The sequence below is a fragment of the Meles meles genome, chromosome 9 (assembly GCF_922984935.1).
Source record: "Meles meles chromosome 9, mMelMel3.1 paternal haplotype, whole genome shotgun sequence".
Taxonomy (NCBI): domain Eukaryota; kingdom Metazoa; phylum Chordata; class Mammalia; order Carnivora; family Mustelidae; genus Meles; species Meles meles.
The window spans coordinates 84,900,257-84,909,157 of record NC_060074.1 but is presented as its reverse complement, the minus strand read 5'-3'; the positions used below and the strand labels follow the sequence as shown (position 1 = coordinate 84,909,157).

General features: G+C 36.4%; 1 long non-coding RNA gene across 1 annotated transcript; it reads left to right on the top strand.

Moving 5' to 3' along the window:
* The first annotated feature begins 472 nt into the window (after window positions 1-472).
* On the top strand, window positions 473-5,290 carry LOC123950823. The gene is made up of 3 exons (XR_006820306.1): window positions 473-643; window positions 3,056-3,166; window positions 4,893-5,290. It is a non-coding gene; the product is annotated as an uncharacterized LOC123950823 (long non-coding RNA).
* The last annotated feature ends 3,611 nt before the right edge of the window (window positions 5,291-8,901 follow it).

Below are 8,901 nucleotides of genomic sequence, written 5' to 3'. Positions count from 1 at the left end.
AAAGATTCTCATGTCCTCATCCCAGAATCGTTTACCTTTTCACAATCGTTTACCTTTTAGCTATTTCACAGCTGTGTTTCTGAGTGCAGGAATCATGCTTGTCCTGTTCACAACTATATGCTTAGCGTAAGTTCAAGGCCTCACAGTACAGGTTAAATAATTTATTTTTGAAGTATGAAGGCCTTCCTTTGCCCTTAAAAACATGAAGAGGGGTAGGAACATTTATTGTTTTTTAAAGTGAATAATGACCCAGGGAAAGGAAAGCTGTCCTGTCACTATTCCCAAGGGCTTTCTCTTATGTAATAAAGTTTTCCTAACCTAATTCAGTAGTTACTCCTCTCACACTATATATTATATTGATTAAAATTTAGTCTTTGGCAAGCTACTTCATTTTTCTGAAATTGTCTCCTCATCAGCCATTATCTCCACCATCATTTTTTTTTTTTTTTCTTATTTTTGCAGGACCCTCAACACTAAATAGTTTAGCTATTTAGTGGCATGGCAATGACAGCAATTAGAAGGACTTTGGAGATTATTCTCATATTCCTCTAGAGTTACCTAGAGAATCAAAAGTAGTCCTTACTACACTATATAATATTCTATTGGCACTCTGACCATCTCATCGTCCTCAGCAGCTTGCAAGGTAGACGACATTCACTGTTATTTATGGACAACTGCCTCAATTCTATTATCTAGATGAGCGTGTAACAGTTACAGATTTCTCCTAAAATGCATCCAGCCAGCCCTTACCAGCACATGGGAGCACAAATGAAAATCATGTTCAAGAAACAGGCCCATGCAGTTTATGTGTCAGACAGACCTGGAGTAACCAAGTACCACAAACAAGCAATCCTGGCACACATCAACATTTTCATAGTATTCCTCTCAAACTAGTTAAGGTATCAGTGGTGTGATAGATGGGCTTGTTAATATAAATAAATTATATTCAGTATTTCACATTAAACCCAGTAATATGAACGATATGGCTTCCAGGAAAATGACATTTCAGAATTACAAGTTTGTAGAACCTAAACAGAAGCACAATTTCTCCCTCTTTGACACTTCACTTAATATAGAAAAAGAAGTTAATTTCTTCCCTACTGTTCAATAATTGCAATGAAGAGAGACATTAAGAGACAAAGTGTTTAGTTATTACAAAATACATCTGTTTGGAATTTTTTTAATCATTGGCCGTCATGGGATCCTCAGTTTTAATCATGGGATAGGCTTTTACCAGGACCTTCCCTAAGAACATGATGAAAAATAACTACTCCAGCTATAACATCTTTAATCTTCTAAACCACAAGCTCATAACCAGAACTCATACCTAGATTTTATCATAACCAGAAAAATATTTACCCTCAAATAACTTCATTCATACTCTGAATTCATTAACAAGGAGCCACGTCAAACTTCTACTACTATTTCTTTAAAAAGTACGTTTTAAAAAGTACTTTACTTTACTGAAAGCTTTCTGATGTCTGAAAGGAAATGTAAATTAATTTTAAAATGAATGATATATCTATGCATACAATACACACTAATGGTACACTGCTTATCCATATGGACTTCTTTTTAATTTTTCTTGTTTTTTTCTTATAAATTTTACATTATAAATGTAGAAAATGAAATATTTATTATGATGGGGGAATTGACACCCTTTCTTATCTTTAACCCTTGCAGTTTTTTAGGTAATCAGGAATATATTTATTATAGCTCTATTTCTCTAGATTTACGTTTTATTTTGTAAGAAAAAAAGGGAAACTATCATTTTCTAGACATTTTTCAAGACATACTTAATATATATCCCGTATATTTTCTAGACACACACAAATATATGTCTAATTAACCCACATTCTCTTATTTCATCCTTGCAATGACATATTTTGTAGGAACACCTAAAAAGTAAAGTAATTCCTCTCCTTTGCTAAGTACTACATCAAAATTCAAATGACTATAATATACTGTTCCCAGGGCCTCAGAGGGAAGACCTGGCCAAGATGAAAACAGGCAAGAAAGAGATAGTCAAGTGTGACTTGTCTATTCATCTCCCATGGAGTTCTGAATCAAGGTTCACACAAATCTTCTGAGGAAGTATCACACTACATACAGCAGATGGGGTCCTCTGATGAGCAGCTATTCTACTGTGATAATGTGCAGCTTTCAACCAAGACAGCTCAGATTACTCAGTCTATACTTAACCTGGGCCATTGTCAAGACTCTAAACAAGGAAGAAAGTATTCAGAGATGGTAACCAAAGAAGGCAGGGCTGGAGAAACTTAGGGCACAGGCCCCATGAAGACATGTTCTGGTTAGTAGGAGATAACTCTAGTTTCCTTCCCACAGTGGGGGTGTGACTCATACTTATAGATTTTTAATGTTCTCAAGTTTCTTGGGTCCAAGGAACAATTTTGATGTGGCTTTTTTGCCATATTTGCAGCCCAGAACAGGTCAGCTGTCCTGTGTTCTTTGATATCTTTCCTACTTGGCAGTTGTATTTCCTCCTGACTCAAATGTGCTTCCTCTCTTTGGGAAGGCACAGGATGCCAATGTCAGAAGAATGTATGCCTCAGGTTGTTTTGCCAGTAGTGGGCACAGGCTGAGTGAAAGAGGGAAGTAAAGGAAGAGGTGGGGCAACCAGCTGGCTCAGCTTCTCTTCTTCCCTTACAAGGCACATGACCTTGGACAAATCATGCTGGTGTCTCATATTCTGCATTTGCAGAGAATGAGAGCAGAGGATGTGATAACATACCTGCAAAGGAGAGGTAGCTAAATACAATGGGCTTCTATAAATCCCATTTAATTAAAGTCCAAAGTTATAAAAATAGTAATAGCTAATAAATTTTTTACTGTGTTCCAAGATCCTTGTTGAACATTGTATATACAGCATCTCTATTCTTTACAAATCCTACATGATAGGTATCACTAGCCATGTTTCACAGAGAAAAGCTGTCTGAAGACTGAATAAATTATAGTGATGGACCTAAAGGTTTCAGTCCTTGGTCTACATGACTCCTAACCCTGTGTTCGTTTCTTTGTGCTCTGCTGTTCTCAGGTGTATGACTGATGCTGTGTGTGATCGACGTTCCCTATAATTCTTTCAGGTTGAAAGCAGTCAACCATGTTTCATAAGCCCCAGTCTCTGATGGCTGAGTATGCACAAGAGGTATTTTGTGTTGCAATTAAAATTACAAGAAGGTTAATCAGACACACATTTAATGATATGTATAACAGCTATTGTGCTACACATCATTAGGCATAAATGGTAAGCTGTTCATATAAATGAAAATAATTATTCTTACACTGATGAAGAAAACATGACCATACTCAGACAGGAATTGAGATGGGAAGGAAAAAATAATGTTGGAATAATATTGTTTCCATTTAGTAACTTATTACTAAAACCCAAGCATTGTGCCAGGTATTTTATAGGCATTAACTAATTTAATCTTCTTAGTAACAATAGTAGAAAAATATCAGTAATAAATATTTCTCTCTTTTTTTTAACAGAGGGTGAAACAGAAAGGTTAAAAAAATTGTCCTAGCAATGACTGGGATGATATGCCATTCCAGAAAGTGTCACTTAACGTCCTCCTCTAAAACACTTTGGTCTCACAGCCATGTTTAAATGGAAAAAACACTCCCTTTCTCATCTCACCAGGTTTGCTTACTCTTAATGGGAAGTGTACTCTTGCTTTCAACTAACTTAGCCTTAGAACACCAGTGTCCATTCTGCTTAAATTCCAAATTGGTAATATATAAGCAACTCTTTCAACTTCTGTTTCCAGTGCAGAAGTCCACAGACTTTTTATCATTAGGGAAATATACCAGTTAGGACAGGCTAGCTTCTGTTTAGGATCTGGTAACTTACAAACCAAAACTTCAGTGGCTCAGAGTTTACCTGTTTACAATAGGATAGAGGCTGAGAGGGAAGTCACTGAATAGTGCTAACCATTTCAACAGAGGAAAGAGAGATTGCAAAACTTTAGCTCTTTCATTCTCCATGTTACATGCCACAAAAAGTGAAGTTTGGGTCAGCCAAAGACATTTTGGGATCAGAGCTCCAGGATTTCATCAGACAGGGAAGAAGTTTTCTTACTGATTAAAATAAGCTATCCATAAGGAGAAAGTTCAAAGAAAAACTTCAATAGCTTTGAGAATTTGTTTGCAATCTGCTCTCAGTGACCTAAAATGTCAATTCAAGTATCACTTAATTCTGGACCCATTCCCTTTCTCAGCACTACACTTTCCTCACCTCCACTGCCCAGAGTCCTAGGGCTAAGCAGGCAGGGAAGTTGAGATAGCCTGCTGACCTTTATTATATTGTTTGGATGGCCTCTTCAATGTTAATAACGTTTACTTGCAAAAAGCATATTGTTCCTTCAGTGGTGGAAAACATGTACATTTTGTGAAACTGTTTGTGTCCTAGAGTTTGCCCAATCACAATGTTTGGTTTGCATCAAATGTAGTAGGAGAGCTAAATGGCCCATAATAGGACTAAACATTGACATGATTAGTTCAGTGCATTGTGCTGATACAAATAACTATGGATTTATATGACAATAAGTTATTGTACTAATGGAATAGTTATTAAACTTAATACCAAGAAAAATAAGCAGTAGTGACCAACTTATTTTCTGGTCAGTGAGTAATATTATTGAGAAAATGTGTACTGAACATTTCACAGGATAAAGGGAATGGTTCTGAGTCAGAAATCTGAGGGCTCCAGGCTTCTACCTCCTTTAGGTGTATTGACATTTCTGCACCTCAATTCCTCAATTTAAGCAAAAAGAATAAATGAGATAGAGCTGAGGTCCTCAGAAACCATAATCCAGCATTGTTTCCTCTTTAGGTTTAAGTACCACTGCAAAATCTTCTTTTCGTTTTGGCAGGTGAAACTTCCAGGGAGAGGATGAGGAAGAAGGAAGAAACATTCATGCTCCCACTGTAATACAGGAACTCGGGTTTGAATAAGAAAATAATAAAGATGGTTTAGCCTCACAAAGTTCCAGCTGTCTCAGAATTCACACAGTATAAAGGCATCACTGATGAGTTAAGATGCTTTAAATTTCCCTATGAGAGTTGGGTACATACGTGGATATGGCCTCAACCTCCTTGAAACTGTTTCCCTTTGTCCAAAGAGGATTATTTAAGACTATAGTCAGAGACTGTGGCAGAGTCAGTGAAGACTCCTGGCATCAGGATCTCCAACATTATGAAGGTCTGGCAGCTCTCATAATCCAACATTATGAGATACAGAGCCTTTCCTACTGGAACCGAGGTCCTTGATACCAACTGGCCTCCCTTCCCTTTGCCTGTCTCCTCTCTGCTTTATTCCAAGTTCACTCCTTACCTTATCTGCCTCCAAATTTCTGGTACAAAGCTCTTTCTGCTGATTACGTTTCCACTCCCCTATACCAGCACTCTAACCCCTGCAGTGAAGTATGAACAGACTGATTTCCTGATGGCCAACTCAAAAATACCAATTCTGCTGTGTCAGTTTTCTCTGCCCTCAAACCTTCCATGTTCAGAAGACCTGAAACCAGGGTGGGAAGTGAGATCGAGCACAGTTGGACAAGCTGTTCGAGGACTAATCGTGCTTGTACACAGAGGAAAACAGATGGAAGGAGAGAGATTCCTGGAGAACATATGGTTGATGGGGCAAGGAACAAGTCTATTGAAATGAATTGCAGATTTGGAGAGATGAGAGGCATGGCTCCACTGCCTACCATGGAATAACGAGTTTAGCTTATGCAGGATGTTTGGGATCTGAATTTCAATTTAATCATCAGCAAACTGAAGGTCTAAAAAAAACTACCTCTTAGAGTTAAGAAGATTAAAAGATATAATCGGTTTGAGATTATTTGGTGGTTATTACTCTAATTACTATTACTGAATAGATAACCTATTGTCTAACACATTAAAGTAGACAGAATAGAATACTTTTACAGTCATAGATAATTGTGGAAGTCTGATTTTACAAAAAAGAAAACAAGGGGGAAAAAGAAAATTTCCCAGGAAAAATGAACATATTACAAAATGTAGCATATTGATTTAAAGGAGCTCACAGACTCTCTGAAGTCCACCTGTGGGTTTCTGGAATGAAATAAAAAAAAAAAAAAGCAAAGTCCCCAAAAGATATGAGAAGCTTAAAGTAGGAACATTTCAGAAATTTCTTTTGAATTCCTACATCTTTATTTTTCTGATTTGTTCCATAGGCTATCTACTCATTACTCATCTCTAATTACTAAATTCAGAAATTCCTAGCAAAATAAATAACTCAACAAGTAACCAAGTAAATGTATGGCTGAAGGAAAAGTAAGATTTGTTTTGATTATTTTATTTATTCTATGAAACCTGTTTGGAAATCCACGCTGGCAGAAGCATGGCATTTTTGCAGATCCTCCTGTCAACTAAGAATGCATGTGTGTGCATGTTTGTGTGTGGGAAAAGAGAAATCATTAAGATTATATATAATATACATATATATGAACATATGTGTATGTATATATGCATATTTATGTACACACAGATATAAGAAATGTCTAAAACTAAAACAAAAGTATATTAGTAAAAAGCTGAACCTAGAATTCACAAGGAAACTTAGAATTACCACCTCCTTATTTCTTCCCTTCAGATACTAAGGAAGCATCATAAAAGAGGACAGCAATCCTTCACCTTTTTTTTTTCATTTCCAGAAATAACTTGTTTCATACATTTTTCACTCTGCTATCAACATTGTGATACTGGAAAGTATGTATTTAACTCAGTAGATATTCAGTGATCATATAGTATGCTAAAGATTGTTTGACAGGGCCAGAGTTAAGCATGGGATATAAACATGTGAAAGGACTTGTACTTGCAATGTACAGTATAACAAGAGTAGTGCACACTTCTGTACAGAAGGGGAACTAATTAACATTACCTGAACGGGATCAGGGTTGATTACCCAGAAGGTGATTTGGAACAGAGAAATATGTCCTCTAGAAAAAAAGAGAAGGAAGGATAAAAAGTAGCCTTTCTGAAAGAAAGATCATGTGATAACGGAGTTTGGGAGGCACTAAGTGAAGGGGGGGTGCACAAAGTTGAGAGTTCTTTTATCTTGCGAAAAGAAAGTTAGATTGTGAACTTAGTACCAATCTTAACGTGTAGCTCCAGAAAGAGCAGTTGCATTTTCAGTACATCATCTAATGACTCTAATTCTATTCTTAGGGAGTGAGGAGCTCATTCCTAATGTATCTGCTTTTCTGTAAAAATGTTCAGTGATAATCTCCCATTTCATTAACTCATCATATATTTACTGAACACCTACATTATGCTGGTTCCCATCCATTAGGTAAGCTTTCCAAAGTCCTGTTTTCTTAAATTACTACACTTTGGAATTCCAGTCCCTCCACATTTTTTTGGGTGGGGAGGATCTCCAAACTTACTTCTCTATTCCTCTAATAAACCTATCTCTCCAACTAAAATCAGTTACTTCCTGTCTCTCCATTTCTCCAGATCTACATTAATACTCCTGTCAAGAACATCTCGCCCTCATCACATCTACCTGTGTGGAGCTTTGTCATTATTAAATCTCATTTTCTCTTTACCAAGAAGATTTTCCAGAAAACACCTTCCCCAAATTTCCCCTTTCAACTATATATGCTATGAATCTTAGTTACCTCTCAAATACTTTCTCCTCATCTGTTACTAGATTTTAATCATCTCTGGAATTAGAACCACATCTTATACTTCGTGTTATCCCTTTTAGTAATCAATACGCTGTTTTGCACATCTTACTTCACGTCTAATATATGCTCGGTTTGAAATTTAGATTGAACTTCCACATTCAAGTCCAGCAGAGATGTTTTAATGTCATGGATAAACATGGAAATACCGTTAGATTTGATTAAAGGGATATGGAAGGTCAATGCTTAGGCCCAGAATTGCTTGGCCATTCTTATACATTCTTATACATTTCCTTTCAATTACAAGAACTTCAGAATGAGATCCAAGCTTTTGAGCAAGAAACCATCTGAATTTTATTTCTTCTGAATAACTTTAGCTTTGCCAGAACCCTGATATTTCCCGCTTCTAAACTTTAGCACATTATTACTAGCATCAAGAAGGCTATATCTCCAGATTATACTGCTCCCCTCTGCCTTTTTGGCAGTGTTATATTTGAGCTATATGAAAATCACTGAAGAAGTTCTTACTGCTGTTATGTTTTTCTATGTGCTGTGGGAAGAACTGGCACCTAAGGCTATGTCTACATTATTTATACCACTTTGATAGATTAAATCTTAACTGTACTATAGAGCTTTTAAAGACAAGTCTGTAAATGTTTAAGGATTCCACAGGTGTTCATCCTAACTGCAAACAAAGACTCCCTTTTGTGGTTGAAAAAGAAAATTAAAATTAAACAGTGTCCTGCAAGCCATGGTTTCTGCTTAAAACAGATCCTTGACTGGACATGTCAGATAGATTTGTTACTCTTGACACATTTTTGGAGTTCAACAAAGTAACCTACATCAATGGAAACATTTCTGTGATCCCATAGTTCTAAAATTAATCTCTCTGATGGTGACATTTCATAAAGGAACTATAATGTTGGTATTCTACAAATGTAGCAAAATCCTAAAGAACTTTCATCCTGAAATGTCCCCAAGCTCTAAAGTATTCTTAAAACTGTTTCTTTTTTTTTTTTCACTGTACTGTTACCAACTCCATGGTACAACTTTGATGTGTTACTAAAAGACAAGAGCTTTATTTTTGGAAAATATTGTTCATAGGGCCCCAGAGGATTATTTTTCTCCTGTTTATAACTAGAGGGTATGATTCTAGTCCCTGAAACTCGGGATTTGCTGGAGTTTCTTTTCAAGCAGTTGGTAATTTCATGAGTTTTCCCTGAAAATAATT